This window comes from Nerophis ophidion, linkage group LG01 (genome assembly GCF_033978795.1).
Source record: "Nerophis ophidion isolate RoL-2023_Sa linkage group LG01, RoL_Noph_v1.0, whole genome shotgun sequence".
NCBI classification, from domain to species: domain Eukaryota; kingdom Metazoa; phylum Chordata; class Actinopteri; order Syngnathiformes; family Syngnathidae; genus Nerophis; species Nerophis ophidion.
Genome location: NC_084611.1, coordinates 72,459,818 through 72,477,548, shown reverse-complemented (window position 1 = coordinate 72,477,548; position 17,731 = coordinate 72,459,818). Strand labels below are relative to the sequence as shown.

At 38.1% G+C, this 17,731-nt stretch overlaps 2 long non-coding RNA genes across 3 annotated transcripts in view; one reads left to right on the top strand and one right to left on the bottom strand.

Annotated features, from left to right (window-relative positions):
* Nucleotides 1-2,132: 2,132 nt before the first annotated feature.
* LOC133559079 (uncharacterized) overlaps nucleotides 2,133-17,731 on the top strand; it is a 43,922-nt gene continuing 28,323 nt past the window's right edge. The window contains exons 1-2 of one of the 2 annotated variants that reach the window (XR_009808087.1): nucleotides 2,133-2,910; nucleotides 14,778-15,107. This is a non-coding gene — a long non-coding RNA (uncharacterized LOC133559079). Of the gene's footprint in view, nucleotides 2,911-14,777; nucleotides 15,108-17,731 lie in introns of those variants that run through there. The other variant, XR_009808088.1, reaches the window with a different exon arrangement.
* The window catches only part of LOC133559084 (uncharacterized), a 44,701-nt gene continuing 32,440 nt past the window's right edge, over nucleotides 5,471-17,731 (bottom strand). The window contains exon 3 of the long non-coding RNA XR_009808089.1: nucleotides 5,471-5,732. This is a non-coding gene — a long non-coding RNA (uncharacterized LOC133559084). The remainder of the gene's footprint in view (nucleotides 5,733-17,731) is intronic.

The following is a 17,731-nucleotide window of genomic DNA, read 5'->3' as shown; positions in this document are numbered from 1 at the left end:
AGCCCGTGACGTCACGCGCACACGTCATCATTACGCGACGTTTTCAAGAAAAAAGTCCCGGGAAATTTAAAATTGCAATTTAGTAAACTAAAAAGGCTGTATTGGCATGTGTTGCAATGTTAATATTTCATCATTGATATATAAACTATCAGACTGCGTGGTGGGTAGTAGTGGGTTCCAGTAGGCCTTTAATAACTGTTGAATGAACCCAGTTTTGGTAAATTGACTTAGTTGTGATTTCTTCTCCGCATGAAAGTTTAAAATGAGCATATATTAATGCAGTATGAACACGAATGCTTTAATGTAGACACATACAATCATCATACTGCTGTGATTAAGTGTTAATTCAAGGCTAAGGCAAAATATCGAGATATATACAATTGTGATCAAAATTATTCAACCCCCACACAATTTTGGTGTTTTAGCATGTTGGACATCTATTCCGTATTTTGTTTATAGTCATATCAAATAAAGATGCATTAAATAGACGAATGCAACTTGAAATACAACATTATATTTTATAACATACAAAACAGTGTCATTTCTCTTAGTATCTCATTGACAAAATTATTAAACCCCTTGAAGATCATAACTCTTAACAACAGAATTTGAATAAGGTATTTTCAATCAGGTGTTGAAAACACCTGTCGATGTGATTAGAACCATAACGAGCAACAATTAAACTGATTGAAAAAGACTGTGACGCTCAGCTTCTTGTAGATGGTCAATGGTGTATTTGCAACATGGTGAAGTCCAGGGAGTGGTCAAATAAGTCAAGAGAGGAGGTAATTCCTCTTCATAAGAAAGGATATGGATGTAAGAAAATAGCAAAGATATTACACATTCCAAGAGACACAGTTGGGAGCATAATTCGCAAGTTTAAAGCTAAAGGCACAGTGAAAACACTACCTGGGCGTGATAGAAATAGGATGTTGTGTGCGTACAGTGGTGAAAAACCCCCGGGTAACAGCTGAGGAACTACAACAGGACATTGCAGGGGGGGGACACGCAGGTTTCATCCCAGACAATAGGGTGCGCACTACGAGATGAAGGCCTCCATGCCAGAATTCCCAGGCGCACCCCACTTCTGACTACCAGGCACAAGGAAAATAGACTCTAGTATGCCAAAAATCATCTGGACAAACTGTCCTATGGAGTGATGAGACAAAACTAGAACTCTTTGGGCCTATGAATCAACGTTATGTCTGGAGGAGAAAAAATGAAGCTTACAAAGAGAAGAACACGTTTCCTACTGTTAAGCATGTTGGGGGGGTCAATCATGTTCTGGGGCTGTTTCTCTGCCTCAGGTACCGGGAATCTCCAGCGCGTTCAAGGCATTATGAATTCTATTTCCTACCAGGATTTACTAGCTGCAAATGTCATGAAGTCAGTGACGAAGCTGAGGCTTGGGAGACGTTGGACCTTCCAACAGGACAACGATCCCAAGCATACCTCCAAATCAACATCAGAGTGGTTGCAGAAGAAGGGCTGGAAGACTCTGGAGTGGCCTTCACAGTCGCCAGACCTAAATCCTATAGATAACCTGTGGTTGGACTTGAAGAAGGCAGTTGCAGCACGCAAGCCCAATAATATGAATGAACTGGAGGCCTTTGCCAAAGAGGAATGGGCTAAAATACCTGTAGATCGTTGCAAGAAGCTTGTGTCCGGTTATGTATCACGTTTGAAGGATGTAATTTCTGCCAAAGGGTGTTCTACTAAGTACTAAAGATGCATGTACCTAGGGGGTTGAATCATTTTGTCAATGAGATATTAAGAAAAAAAATCATTTGTTGGTATTTTGTAAAATACAGTGTTACAAGTTAAGTTGCTTTTGTCTATTTGACACATCTTTATTTGATATGACTATAAACAAAATACGGAATAAATGTCCAACTTGCTAAAACACCAAAATTGTGTGGGGGTTGAATAATTTTGATCACAACTGTATCGTGTATCGTGGCACGGCCTTAAAAATATCGAGATATTTATAAAATGCCATATCGCCAAGCCCTAATTTGAGATAATTATTTTTGACAACCCGTAAACTCCTTTGACAGACTTGCAATGACGTCTCTCCGCCACAAGAGGCCGCAGCACGCTAACGTGCCTCTGTCCAGGGGAGGGGACGGCGGGGCGACATGAACCCAGGATGAAGCCTTCAGAGCCGCGGTCACACAACGCGAGGGAACACCTTGACAGAGCCAAGCTGGCGAATGCATAGAAATGCGCGCGCACTTTGACAAAACACACATTTATATTCCTTTGTGTTGCATTTGATAATTCCTATTTCTTCCCTTCCCACCCCTGATTTATTGGGAATACGGGACCACGCGTGCCGCAAAAGCCCGCCGCCGCCAGCCCCCCCACTCCTCAAGACGGAGACCTATAATTGGAGAGGAGCCAATGACGCGCTGAAAATAACCAGGTTACCACTTATCCGCTTTGGGGAGGGCCCAGCAGCACCATATATCAGCTCCTCCTGTTCCAGCTGTTTGGGAATATCCTGCTCACCAGATCCTCACTGCAGCTTGCAGCACCACCACCGCGTCTAAGCGTCCTCCTGCCCGGGTTGGATCATGCTAACGGGGGCATGGGCGAGGGTGTGTGCACCCGGGATCCCTCACAGGTGCTGGGGGCTTTTTATTTTTTTATTTTTTTAAGGGAGGATGGAGGACTTTGTTGCTTGGTGGTGAATAAAAGATGCACAAGAAGCTTTGTCTACCCCTTACCAAAAAAAAAAGGATGTTGGTTAATTTGGAATGTGATCAGATGTGACTTTTGGGGCGGCGGCAGTGGATGGACATGGAAGTTGGAACTTGCAGATGACATCTTGTGCAGGGAGCCAGACCAGCAGACTAGACTGTAAGGCTCCTGTGGATGCTGCTGTATGCCACCTGCATGCATGCCTGGGTATGTATCAATCCCATTACCCATTGTGCAGAATTCCTTTGTGGGTTTGGAGGTATTTGTGGACGAGATTTCCTGGAATGTACGATTGTGTGTTAGGAACTGGGTCTTTGCGGGCAAGGTGAGTCCTCCATTAATTCAACTGGCCTACAAAGTCCCAGTTTCTGGCTCATGTGAGCAGCGAGATGGAAAACGTATACAACAAAAAGTAGTTACAGCCTAAAAGGCTCATAATCAATGAGAACCAGCATCCAATAAAGTAGATATTTGCTTTTGTTCCATTCCTTTGTCAGAGGTACACATTTATGCAAAAACACAAATGTCCACTGTAGTGGACGCAGGTTCTTAGCAGGGTAGTAAAAAAAAAAAAGCACGTATCATTTTGCTTCCATTCGTCATAAATATTTTTCTCACGCATTTGCAAACAAACATGCTTTTAATTGGACAGTTTATGAGACCCTAAAAAACTGCTTGAGGTAATAAGTACTATAAAATTGACATGTCAAATAGTGATCGACGTCCTTTTTTTACCCCAATTACTTCTTTTTACGAGCTAATGCAAATTTGAATGACAATAAAAAGAAGTCTAATTCTAAAGTGTAGTCTAAAGTTTTGGCCTTAAAGCCTTCTTCGAATTTGGCAAACGCACCATGACGTCCAGCAGGTGTGGAAGATGTTGTGATGGAAGGCCGCTTTCTATATCTGTCGTGACCCTGGCGTGCCGTACATACCCCACTAATGAATTTAGCATCCTGACACTAGATGCTTTATGTAATTAATAGATGGGGCAGAAGAAGGGGCAGTTAGGGCATAATGGCATCTCCGTGCTGCAAGTGACACATAGGTAAGACTTTTGCTCACGTCTTATTTAAAAGAAAAAAAGACCAGGCGCTTTTGGATTATTAGATTAATCGGTTGTGAAAATGATTTAGAACATTTTAAATGGAAAAAAAAAAGCGTATTGTCATTGAATTTGTCCTTATAGTAGCAACTCAGAGATATTTGGTAAAGTATTGGAACCATACCTTTCACAGCCAATCAGTGAACAACAATATTAATACTGAAAAGTTTACTACACTACATACAAAATAAGAACAATTAAATATTGTATATTGAAAAAAATATTACAAGTAAATTTGAATTAAATATCTACACTACAATGGTATTATGTCACAATATTAATAAAAAACTGTCCATGCAGTCAAACAAGTATGTGTGAATTAATTGAATATAGTAAATTAATATAATAGAGTAATTATTTAAAAATATCTAAAAAAAAAAAAAAAAGTCAGTAGGGTAAAAAAGTAAATGTGAGTGATTAAATATAGTATATTAACATTGTAATACAATAATCCTTCAAAATCAATAATGATAATAATAGAACATCTAAAAAACAGTTAATACAGTAAAAAAGTAAATCTGAATGAACAACGTATAGTTTATCAATAATATAAGAATAATTTTACAATAAAAACAGTCAATACAGTACATCTGAATTAAACATAGTACATTAATAATTAATCTAATAATTCAAAGTAAAGGTAAAATAATTATAGTACAGTATATCAATATTTAATACAATAATTATTAAAACATAAAAAAGTCAATGCAGTAAAAAAGTAAATGTGAAAAAATTATTACAACAATATTTATTATTATAACAATAAAAAAAACTGTCATTAGAGTAAAATAGTAAATGTAAAATGATTAAATACAGTTCGTAAATATTTAATATAATAATTTTAATAAATATAAAAAAAACAAGTCAATATAGTAAGTAAATAAGCCTCAAAAGTAGATGTTAAATATAGGTTATATTAGTATATACTGTAAATCAATGTTAAAATAGTGATAAACATTACCCCTCCCCCCAAAAATAATACAGTACTTAAAATGTATTACAGATGTTTGTGTTTTGAGATTTATACTCGTCATCGTTAGTATAAGGTGGCGAGTGTCGAATAAATCAAGCCACCTTATGAAGAATAACCTAACAACCTAATATTGTAAATGTGTCAATGGGTCGCCTGCAAAGGTGCAAAGGCACATGAACCACAGAGGAAGAGAGCAATTGGGTCATAAGTGCATGATGAGTTAAGGACATGTGAAGGGAGCTTCTACAGTCCTGAGTACTTAGTAGTAGTGCACTAGTTTGAATAAGCAGTGAAACCAAAGTATACTGATTAAAATAATAAATATATTGAATTAAACGAAGTGGTGCCAATCAAAGCCATCAGCTAACATCCTTCTTTTTTCCTGCGTGCTGCTCCTGTCTCGTATTCTCACACTATCTGCATGCGGGGTTGTGGACTTACTTCAAATAGACTCCCCGCTTAAACCCCCAGATTGTTTTCTGCCTCAGTTTGCTCCGACAGATCACAGAAACGGCGGTCACGTCCAGGAGAAGAGCTAAAACAAAATCTTTGTTTAGCTGATACTTGTAACGAACACGACGCCGGGCGTTCCGACGCCACTGCGAACCCCAATAAACCCTCCACGATATATACACAATAAATACCTCAGAGCGTGACCCCGGCTCACAGACACCAGAGTTACATGGACTCAGGAAGGAAAAAAGGTGGCGTCAGGCAGGGAGAGAAAAGGCAGCAAGAAAAGTGAGGGACTTTTAGGGGCAGCTGTGTTTTATTAACCCAGTCATAATGCCCCTAAAAATCCTTATTGCTCTTGCAATGGTCAACAAAACAAACTCCATGCTCGATGACGACAACCTGTTGCAACCTTTTCTGTGTAGCTCAGCTGGTGGGAGGTTAGCTCTCCCACTTGCACAACGTGTTTGCTGATGTCGATGATGTGCAAATGTTCACCTGGGAGGAATGGAAAGCATTAAACAATTTGAATCAAGAATAATGCTGACACGGCTTATTCTAGTCTTGCTCAAGCATGCATGTGAAAAAGACAAGGAGTGTGCAGGTAGAGGGGTTCATATTCAAGGCTCCGGTTGGAATGGAGGGAGGCAGAGGGGAGTGTTCGGACTCATAAACAAGGAGACATCTTGACAGGCAGCAGACGAGCGTGCTGGCAGAAACGAGCCAGCAGCTGTAGAGAGACAGAAAATGGCAACCAAAGATGGAAATGCTTATTGATTGACAGTAATCATACTGCAAACGTTGGAGGTTTTGTCTTAAGCCGGTAACTCACTCTAAATCGCTCGCAATTGTGAAGCCGAAGCCAAAGATTCAAAGTCCTGATAATGATGAGAATGTGCAGTATGACAGTTTGTTTACTGTCAATGCTAATGCTAACCAGAGCATTGAAGTCTGTAATGTGAAGTAGCATCATAGCTATTAGGGCTTCAAATCTTTGGGTGTCCCACGATTCGATTCAATATCGATTCTTGGGGTCGCGATTCGATAATATATCGATTTTTTCGATTCAACGCGATTCTCGATTCAAAAACGATATTTTTCCGATTCAAAACGATTCTGTATTCATTCAATACATAGGATTTCAGCAGGATCTACCCCAGTCTGCTGACATGCAAGCAGAGTAGTAGATTTAAAAAAAACAGCTTTTATAATTATAAAGGACAATGTTTTATCAACTGATTGCAATAATGCAAATTTGTTTTAACTATTAAACGAACCAAAAATATGACTTATTTTATCTTTGTGAAAACATTGGACACAGTGTGTTGTCAAGTTCATGAGATGCGATGCAAGTGTAAGCCACTGTGACACTATTATTCTTTTTTTTTTTGAAATGTCTAATGATAATGTCAATGAGGGATTTTTAATCACTGCTATGCTGAAATTGTAACTAATATTGATACTGTTGTTGATAATATTCATTTTTGTTTCATTACTTTTGGTTTGTTCTGTGTCGTGTTTGTGTCTCCTCTCAATTGCTCTGTTTATTGCAGTTCTGAGTGTTGCTGGGTCAGGTTTGGTTTTGGAAATGCATTGCATTGTTATGGTATTGCTGTGTAGTGGTTTGTTGGATTGATTAAAAAAAATAAAAATAAAAAAAATCTATTTTTTTAAAAATGAGAATCGATTCTGAATCGCACAACATATTCGAATCGATTTTTTCCCCAAACCCCTAATAGCTATGGTCGGGCATTGTTTGAATTTTTACAATGAAATTTCACTTCCAATTCTTCATTTCGATTTTGGTTGTTAACAAGTCTCGATTCCGATTTTTTTAGGAGACAGGGCCACAATTTTACTAATCTCACTGGGCTATTTTCAAGCAGTACACTATTAAGCCTTTGAACTGGAATATAAATGTTGAGAAGTTTGTTTCCACAGGAAAATAAATTGTGTAGAAATATGGATAAACAGGTACAAATATGCACTTCATTCACTAAATGTGAATGAAAATCAATTAGAATAATACATAATGTTGGATATAAAGAACATACAAACCCTTTATTTATTAAATCACAATTATTGAAATCCATCGATTTGGTGCATTTGCAAACAGCTAAAATGATGTACAAAGCAAACTATAACCTGCTACCCAAGAATGTACAATTCTTCTCAACAAAAGAGGAGAAATATATTCTGAGAGGAAAATCTAATTTAAAACATTTGTATGCTCGTACAACACTTAAAACCTTTAGCATATCTGTATGTGGAATTTAATTATGAAACTGATTAAGCAAAGAAATCAAACAAAGCACCAATATGATTGAGTTGAAGAGATTGTTGAAACTATAAGTGTTTACAAAGTAAACAGAACAAGAATTATGATGAAAATATTGAACCCTTTTTTTCCTTTTTTTTTTTTATTAAGACAAAGATTATTTATGTATTTAATATTTGTTTGCTTACTACGGTATATTATTTATTTATTTATTATTTGTTCACTGATCTGTCACAGAGAACAAGGGAATTGGATAAAATTGCTGTGGTGTGAAAAGGGGTAGGATTAAATAAGCTCTGCTTCTTCCTACTCCTTTTCGGACGTGCTGTAATGAAACAACTGGCATTGTGTGATGCGTTGCATTGTATCGTGTGAATGTTCGAAATAAACTGAAACTGAACTGAACTGAACAGGAGAAAACATTCACAGAGGTTTCACTTAATTTTTTTAAAAGCCTCATAAAAAACATTTACATGTATGCCGTTGTTTATGTGTTAGAGATAGGGATGTTTCGATCAGGGTTTTATGCTGCCGATTCTGTTCATTCATGGGCAAAATCGTCCAATATCGATCACATGTACCAATTTTTTAAATGTATTTATGGTGAGTACCATTGACAGTGTAACAATTTCATCACAATATTTGAACCAGATACTTACTATTTTTATTGCATACTATGATCAAAACAAAATCAACAGTACACAATAACTAAACAAAAGCAAAAACTGCTATATATTACTTTTTAGTATCCTTTAGTTGTGCCCTCAAAGTCCTCCTGTGTCCAGGGAATAATCCCCTGAGTTTGTAAACATTACCAAAAAACTATTTTTGAGAAAATAAAACTGTCGACCTAATCACTGTAGTATCAATCCTGTACTGATATGTCCCTTCCTTGGTATCGACAGCACCAATTTATGGATCGATCCGTACTTGTCTTAGGGGCCTCGTACGGACTGTGACAATGCTGACCAGTGATGTGCGCAGTGATACTGAAATGTCGATACCACCCAGACCATATGCACGAATATCGGTTCCCAAATCAAAATTTGATACTTTTGATACTTTAGCTATTTAAGATAATGTTCATCATTAGCAGTAACTAAATCATTGTGATCACATCTGGGTTGAGTTTTTCCTTGCTCTGATGTGGGAGCTGAGCCGAGGATGTCGTCGTGGCTTGTGCAGCCCTTTGAGACACTCGTGATTGAGGGCTATATAAGTAAAAATTGATTGATTGATTGATTGATTGATAAATAAAACATGATTGGAAGGAACTACTTTTTCTTCCACCAAGGTAAGTACGTAATGCGACACACTGTGCTGTGCTCAGTCGTTCAGTCTGTCATCTGTTTATTTAAGAAAACTACTAGCAATTGAAATGAGTCACTCAGTTTTATAAAACAGCCCATGTATGTATCATTGTACTATTTGGAGACATTACATACATAGTTGAATATAAATAAGACAACAATGCAGAATAACGCCATCATTTGGTTTGCCCTGTGATTTTATACAGTTTGAAGATGATTCCCCAAGAGCAGCAACACTTAAATACACAACTTTCAAAATTTTACCAGACACTTTAAGTATCATGTACAAAGTATTGGTATCAAATCAGTATCGCCGGCACGAGCCTTAATTTTACTCAGTCTCATGTCGGAAAGACAATCAGCGTTATCACACATTACTGGCTGACACACCATCAGTTGTTATATTATCCTCTCTCTGGACTGTTATTAATCTACTTTTTATCAAATCAAATAAAATCAAATCAAGCTTAATTTATAGAGCTATTTTCATTTTAAAAGAAATGCAACGTGCTTTACAAAGTGCTTTACAAAGTTAAAAACAATACCCCGGTGACCCGTATCTCCCATTATCACATACATATGCACGGACACAGATACCAAACACAAACACAAAGACACACACACACACACAACATACACACATGCAAAATATATGGACAATGATTGCATGGGTGAGTACAGAGGAAACATGTGAGTAAACACTATCACAGGAGCCCTCTGCACCCACGCTGACACAAAAGCGCCCCCACAAGCATGGCCGATAACAGATGGCTCATCGTTGGAGAATAAGAATAATAAAAGTTGTAACATAGTAAGAACCATGTGTAGCGATAAAGAATAAAATAAAGTTAAAGTTAAAGTACCAATCATTGTCACACACACACACACTGGACTTGGTGATTTAACTCCCAATTCCAACCCTTGATGCTGAGTGCCAAGGTCCCATTTTTATAGTCTTTGGTATGACTCGGCCGGGGTGTGAACTCACGACCTACCGATCTCAGGGCAGACACTCTAACCACTAGGCCACCTAGTTGGTACATACAATAATACAGGTGAGACATATGGAGATTAATAGAAAATTATACAGTATATATATAGACATACCTACATACATATATATAGTAAATAAATAAATACATATAACTAAATAAAATATTGCATATCTAATGGGATAAAAAGTAAAACACAAATGACTTCAATAAAATTATTAATATCAGGTAAAAGCCAAATCAAAAAGGTGGGTCTTAAGCTTCCTCTTAAAACCATGAACGTTCTGCGCAGCCCTGAGGTCCTCCAACAAGATGTTGCGTAGATGGTGGAAAGATGCCATCCCGTGACTTTGTGTTCTGACTTTGGGAATAAATAGGAGCTAAGTGCCGTTGGATCTCTGGGCCCTGGAAGGTTCACAGGGTAAAAGCAAATCTGAAATATAAGATGGCCCAATATAATAAAAACATTTATAAACCATAAGAAGAACCTTGAAGATCCTGAAACACACTGGGAGCCAATGCACAGATTTTAAAACTAGTGCAATGTGAGCCCGCCTTATGGTCTTTGTCAGGACACGTGCCGCTGAATAGTGGAGTAATTTTGAAGGTTTCTGCTTACTTTCTGCTGTGACGTAGTTCCATCTAGACTTCTTAAACTTTACTTATCTCTTGGTGTTTTTTCAAGCGAGCTTAGCTTGTTGAGCTATTAACATGCTTGCTCTAAGTGAGTTGCATGTTAAGCCTCGTCTTTCACTGAAAATATTAGTTAAGATACTTATAAATGGAGTTTGTTTGCCTTCGTAATGAAGGTCATTATTATTAGCTTAGGGGAGCGGCTCCACACTGTGTATGGAGACAATTAGCTGCTAGCCGCTTGTCAGCCGGCGGACTAAAAATAGATACATTATCAGCTAGACTGGATTGGCATAGTTTTTCATAAAAAAAAATGTCTGACATTTATCAGTGGCACATACTTCCTGGCCCCTGTCCTGGTTTTTGCACAGCTGTAACTTCGTCTGAAGACGGTCAATTTATAAAAAAAAACCCCACCAATTATGGACATTTCTCTTCCTTTTGTGTTTGTTTCAATGTCAATTTGTTGCGTCTTCTTTCCGTCACACACAAAAGCGACAATTCCCTGTTGACCAATCATTGGGCAGCAGCGTGTTCAGCTCCAATCTACACAAGCGAAGGTGACTGTGTTAAAGGCCATAGGTCGAACGATTATCTAAACAGTAGCACCTCGGGACAGGCCTTTGTTTGTGACGCAGCTAGTATGTCGTAAAACTTGTACTGCGAAACAGCGTCACCCATCGAAAGGAATTGAAATCAATGTCGTCGATGCTTGACCCCCCCGAAACGCCGCAATTTGAACATGCCTTTTAAATAAAGACCTTCTAGATGACGTTGGAGTTAGGTAGGTAGAGGTATCTTTTATTTCTAGTATTTAGTTCAGTTAGTATTTATATTGAATTATTCTGACTCCATTTATAAAATGTCATTATGATTAGATTGGTTTTATTTTGTTATCTGGTCAGTTTAGGCGCTTTCTCGTTTTATTAGTTGTTGTCTCATTTTGGCACTTTAAAGAAACTGCATTACTGCTGTCGATAAGGGACTAGCATGAAAATTGTTTCTTTTATCGTAACGGGAAAGGCACATTTTTTTTTGTTCATTGCTTGCTTGTTTCTATTTAAATAAACCACGTTTTCATTTCAAATGGATTTTCGTTTGTTTTTCTAATCTGCGCAAACCACAACCCACCGTGCAAAAATTGCCCTTTAAATTTTGATGGTGAAAAATGTGAAGACTTTTTAAAAAACATTTTTTTACAGATAAGAAATACTGTACAACAACAATACAATAAAATGTACTACAAACAACTTCAGTAGTTTTAGAAAGTAACGTACTAATAATGTTCATTATTAACCTTGGGAGAGTGAAATTGTACGGCATCGCCTTCCAACTGTTTCTCAGTCAAACACACCATCAGCAGCTCTCAATATTTTATGGATAATTGTGAACCGTTTAGATATTATTTTAAGGTCCTTGGTTGGTGTTTGACTCATTTTGCTTTCGTATAGTGCAGACTAGCAGTGATAAGAATACTACTTCGCTAAGTCAGCTATACCTCGGTAATTTTTTATGATTTCTTTCTTAATTCAGTTGATATCATCTACTCCTTCACAGAATTGTCCTTTCTTTGTTCCCCATGGTTGGAAGAATAAAGTCATGTCGATATTTAGCTTTTAAGCTAATGCTAGCAAGTGAGATGTTTTGTTCCAATTTTACGGGGCTTACTGTGACATTTCTGCTCACAAAGAATTAGTTATCTGAAAGTTAACTCTTATTCAAAACACTCTTGAGTTGGGGTAAAGTTTTTCTGAGACACCGCTGTGTAAAATATTAATGCAACAAATGATGTTGGTACAATATTTACAAAAATTCAAGAATTTAATAAAACCGATAAAGGAACCCAATCCAAATTTAACAATATTTACAATACAATCGAAATTTAAAAATAAATTGAGAAGAAAAAGAAATACAATATCTATACATTTAATACTAACAAATAATATAAATAATATTTGTTTAACGTTTTTATTCCAAAAATAGTTTTAAATAATATGTACATTTTTCACAAATTGTTAATTTAAAAAAAAGATTCTTGAAAATTTGTATCCGATTTAGAATCAGAATTAAAAAACAAAACAAAACAAAAAAAACGCAATTTCGCCGTGAATACATTTTTTAGACACTCCTACTACAACTGCAAAATCCAACTCTAAAACTCCTAAAATCACATAGAGAAAACTAAGCAAAATATTATTGATCCTAAGTCTGGTTTTACTTGACCAATTCACAACATTTACAGAACCGTATACGCAGTCTGTTATTTTAACGTGAGCTGAAACGGAAGGAGTCAACATACGAATAAAAGGTTGTGTGTGGACTTAAGTTAAGCAAATCACCAATAGTGCATTCATCTCTGTCCCAGTAATAAGAAAGGGGAACATAAATAACCTTGCAGAATCGGTATCAGTATTAGACATGAAAAAATGCTATCAAGCCATCCCCACTAGAAATCCTCCATGATTCCAAAGTGAGTCATCCAGCTGTCATTTGCCAGAGTAAGAGCAACATGAGGGCAAGGCCGGCTGTGGACCGATTTGGGCAGCAGGCCTGGGTGTGTTTTGGTGTGGTGGCCCGTCATGGCTTTTGGTGAATGACTCATTGCGAGTTATTCTGATGATGAGTCTCCCTTCCTTGGACGGCCATCATTGGAAGAAGAGAGAGAGCGAGACAAGGGGGGGGGGGTGATGACTCAGGGGCCACGAAGCACATGGTGATGGCGAAGGGAGGAAGGGATTACTCATCAGAGCATGTGGAATCTCATACGGGTATCACAGGACTGACCGTGTGTTTACCCCACGGCGCCGTGATGTCACTCCCCCAAAACCAGGAAGTGAGTGAAAGTGTAGATTGTGGTCGTCGGGCTTCTAGTTACACAGAAATCATTCTGTCGCTTCTTTGCTCCGCTTTCAGTCCCCTCGAGGCACCGCACTTGTGATCCTTTCCACATAATCGACTTTTTGTACGCTGTTGTCAAAAGCCAGTCACATGATGGCCGTCCCTTCAGGACATCGGTCTGATGATGCTTGAAAGTTCACCTTCTGCTGGAGTCCTAGTATTTTAGAATTGATTTTAAAACATTGCTGTTTGTTTTTAAATCTTTACATGGACTGGCACCTCAATATATCTCGGACCTCATCCAAATTTACATTCCTGCGCCCGCTCTGAGGTCCGAGAGCCAGTTCCAGCTCGTGGTGCCCAAGACCAGACTTAAGACCAGTGGAGACAGGGCCTTCTCTGTGGTCGGCCCTAAGCTTTGGAACACTCTGCCCCTCCATGTTCAAACTGCTTCCACAGTGGAGTTTTTTAAGTCTCGTCTTAAGACCCACTTTTACTCTTTGACTTTTAACACTACGTGAGTTGTGTGGTCCTCTGTCCTCTGTTGTCCTCTGTGTTTTTTATACACTTTGATTTCTATTTTACTTTTTAATTGATTTTACCCTTTAAAACTGTTTTTAATCACATTTGTTTTTATATTGTTTTTTTTAATATTGGTTTTATATTTATACATTTTTTGTTTTTATTCAGTCATTGGTGGAGCATAATATATTTTTTTTAATAATGTTTTTAACATGGCTGTGCACCACTTTGGAAATGTTACTGTTGTTTAAATGTGCTATATAAATAAAGTGGATTGGATTGGATTGGATTGGTTTCCGACCCACGCTTCATCCAGAAAGTATTCACAATGCTTCACTTTATCCACACTTTATGTTACAGCCTCCTTCCAAAATGGAATAAACAAATTTTTGTCCTTAGAAATTCTACATACCGTACTCCATAATGAAGATAGGAAAAGTAAAAAAAAAAGATAATTTGTAAAAAAAAAAAAATCACATATACTTACTGTAAGTATTCACAGCCTTTGTTCAATACTTTGTTAATGCATCTTTGGAAGAAATTACAGCCTCAATCAAGTATTTTTGAATACGATGCCTCAAACTTGGCACACCTATCTTTGGGCAGTTTACCCCATTCCTCATTGCAGCATCTCTCAAATTCCATCAGGTTGGATGGGAAGTGTTGGTTTTCATTCTGGATGTCTCTGTACATATCTGTATTCATCTTTCCATCTATCCTGACTTATCTCCCAGTTTCTGCCGCTGAAAAACAACCCCACAGCATGATGCTGCCACCACTATGCTTTACTGTAGGGATGGTATTGGCCTGGTGATGACTGGTGCCTGGTTTCCTCCAAACGTGACGCCTGGCATTCACACCGAAGAGTTCAATCTTTGTCACATCAGACCAGAGAATTTAATTTTTCATGGTCTGAGAGTCTTTCAAGTGCATTTTGGCAAACCAATTACTCACACATTGTTTCCGTCAGGCCTGATTGGTGGATTGCTGCAGAGATGGTTGTCCTTCTGGAAGGTTTTCTTCTCTCCGCAGTGGAATGCTGTAGCTCTGACAGAGTGACTGTTGGTTCTTGGTGACCTCCCTGACTAGACTAAGATGAATGCAGCAATGTACAGAGACATCCTGGATGAAAACCAACACTTCACATCCAGCCTGATGGAGCTTGAGAGGTGCTGTAAAGAGGAATGGGGAAAGCTGTCCAAAGATAGTTCCCAAGCTTGTGGCATTGTATTCAAAAAGACTTGAGGCTGTATTTCGCTGCCAAGGATGCATCAACAGATTATTAAACACATGCTGTGAATACTTGTCTACATGTGATTTTTTTTAGAGTTTTGTTTAAATACATTCGCTAAATTAACAGAAAAAAACTTTTCACGCAGTAAATAAGGGGTATTGTGTGTAGATTGTGTGTAGAATTTTGCAGCTGTAACATGAAATGTGGAATAAGTGAAGCACTGTGAATACTTTCTGGATACACTGTTAGTGTAGTGTTAAATCACAAGTTAATGTGTATTTGGAGTGAAATATACGTCCCAGTCTGCTCGTATTTAGCTGCTAAATAACAACAAGTCGGTGCAGGTTGCTCTTCTGCCACAAATTATGAAACACTGTCAAAATATTTATGCAAGGTGAGAACTGAAAAGTGCTTGATCAGAGAGTTTTTCCACCACACCGAGTATCAAGGGTGACATTTTTCAGGGCTTTCATTCTTTCTTTGGAGCTCAGCCTTCCTAACAGAATCTTCCAATAGGTCCATCTTACCAGTGATTAACGTGTAAGACATATGCAGTCCTACCTCAATTTACGAGATGAATTGGTTCTGTGAAAAAGCTCTAAACTCGAAACACTTGTCTCAAATCAACGTCGTCCATCCAAAATAAAAAATTCCCGGTACCTGGAAATCGACACCGGTACTCAACATTACCAATTTGTTTTGAACTTTTTTGTATATTGACAAATGTTAATTGTTTGATAATATATAAATATATATTTTTATGTAACATTTGAAAATGAGTTGTTTATGCTAAATGTGCTGTCCAGTTGTTGTATCTTATTTTCTTATAAAATGTGTTAAAGTTAAAGTTAAAGTACCAATGATTGTCACACACACACTAGGTGTGGCGAAATTATTCTCTGCATTTGACCTATCCCCCTTGATCACCCCCTGGGAGGTGAGGGGAGCAGTGGGGAGCAGCGGTGGCCGCGCCCGGGAATCATTTATGGTGATTCAACCCCTAACTACAACCCTTGATGCCAAGCAGGGAGGTATTGGGTCCCATTTTTATAGTCTTTGGTATGCCTCGGTCGGGATTTGAACTCACAACTTATCGATCTCAGGCCCGGAGACTCTAACCACTAGGCCACTTTTGAGTCTTATTTGCAATGTAGTTGCACTTCCATGACATTAAATGGCAGTACTCTATAGGCTATATGTGGTATGTAAGGAGGAAGTAGCTTTTTTTTTTATGAAGCTGAATGTGTTGGGTTGCGTCCTAAAACGTGTTTAGACATTAAGTATCGTGATTATTACACAGCAGTTGATTAATTATAAAATTAATCTTAGTTGTACTTTTCATTACCATATTTGGAGGTGTTTAAATCACCATGTATAATTGCTAATGCCAATAGTAGCCTGTCTATGGCAAATTCAATGTAAATTAGCACCAAGCTACCACATTTTAAAAGAGTGGAGCTCTAGTTTACGTTGGGGCCTTTTCAACCAAGTATACTTGTTTTGTTGGTGTTGAAAATTAAAACATTACTTAGAAGGGAAGTTTGACAGAGTCCGCCCTGAGTGCAGCTTGAGTAATTGTTTACGTGAGCCGATGTTTAGTCTGCAACCGGACCTAACGTCACGTGCAACAAATGTATTGAAATATGGCACCGTTTAATTTCACGTGACACGGTACCCGACGCCTTAAAAAGTACGTGAACGTCAAAAGTGGTAAAGGAATGGCAAAATCAGACTAGAATTAAGGTTTTAGAATGGCCTTCCCAAAATCTGGACTTAAACGTGTGGACAATGCTGAAGAAACAAGTCCATGTCAGAAAACCAACAAATTTTAGCTGAACTGCAGCAATTTTGTCCAGCGGTGTGGTCAAGAATTCCACCAGAAGTTTGTGGATGGCTACCAAAAGTGCCTCATTGCAGTGAAACTTGCCAAGGGACATGTAACCAAATATTAACATTGCTGTATGTATACTTTTGACCCAGCAGATTGGGTCACATTTTCAGTGGACCCATAATAAATTCATAAAAGAACCAATCTTCATGAATGTTTTTTGTGACCAACAAGTATGTGCTCCAATCACTCTATCACAAAAAAAAATAAGAGTTGTAAAAATTATTGGAAACTCATGACAGACATGACATTATAGATTTAGATTTAGATTTATTGGTCCCCGTTGGGGAAATTCATTTTCACTGCCGTACATTTAAACATACAGACATTACACATACATCATACATGACCAACACATTTACAGGCTTTGTCAGACAGGTCGGCCGGGCCTGCTGTTAAGGGCGGCTATAGCTGCAGGGATAAGGCTTTTCCTGAGGCGGGCCCTCTGGAATTTGATGGTTCTGTACCTGCGCACTGATGGTAGTGGGATTATGTATTGGTTTAGTGGGCCACTGATATCCTGGACTATCGTGTTTGCCAGTCGAATGATGGACCTGTGGTTTGAATCTGAAATGTTGGGTGTGGTTAGGCCAATGATCTTAGCTGCTATGTTTGTAATCCCTGTGAGTTTGGTCCGGTTGGTTACAGAAAGCATGGTGAAAAAACATGTCGAAGAGTACATAAGGATGGGTTGAACAATGCTTTGGTAAAGTAATAACAGGAGATGAGGTGCAACGTATTGTGACGTCTAGGTGGCATCGTGGCGTGTGTTTGCGTTCTCGTGGTGCAGCGGAGACGGAAC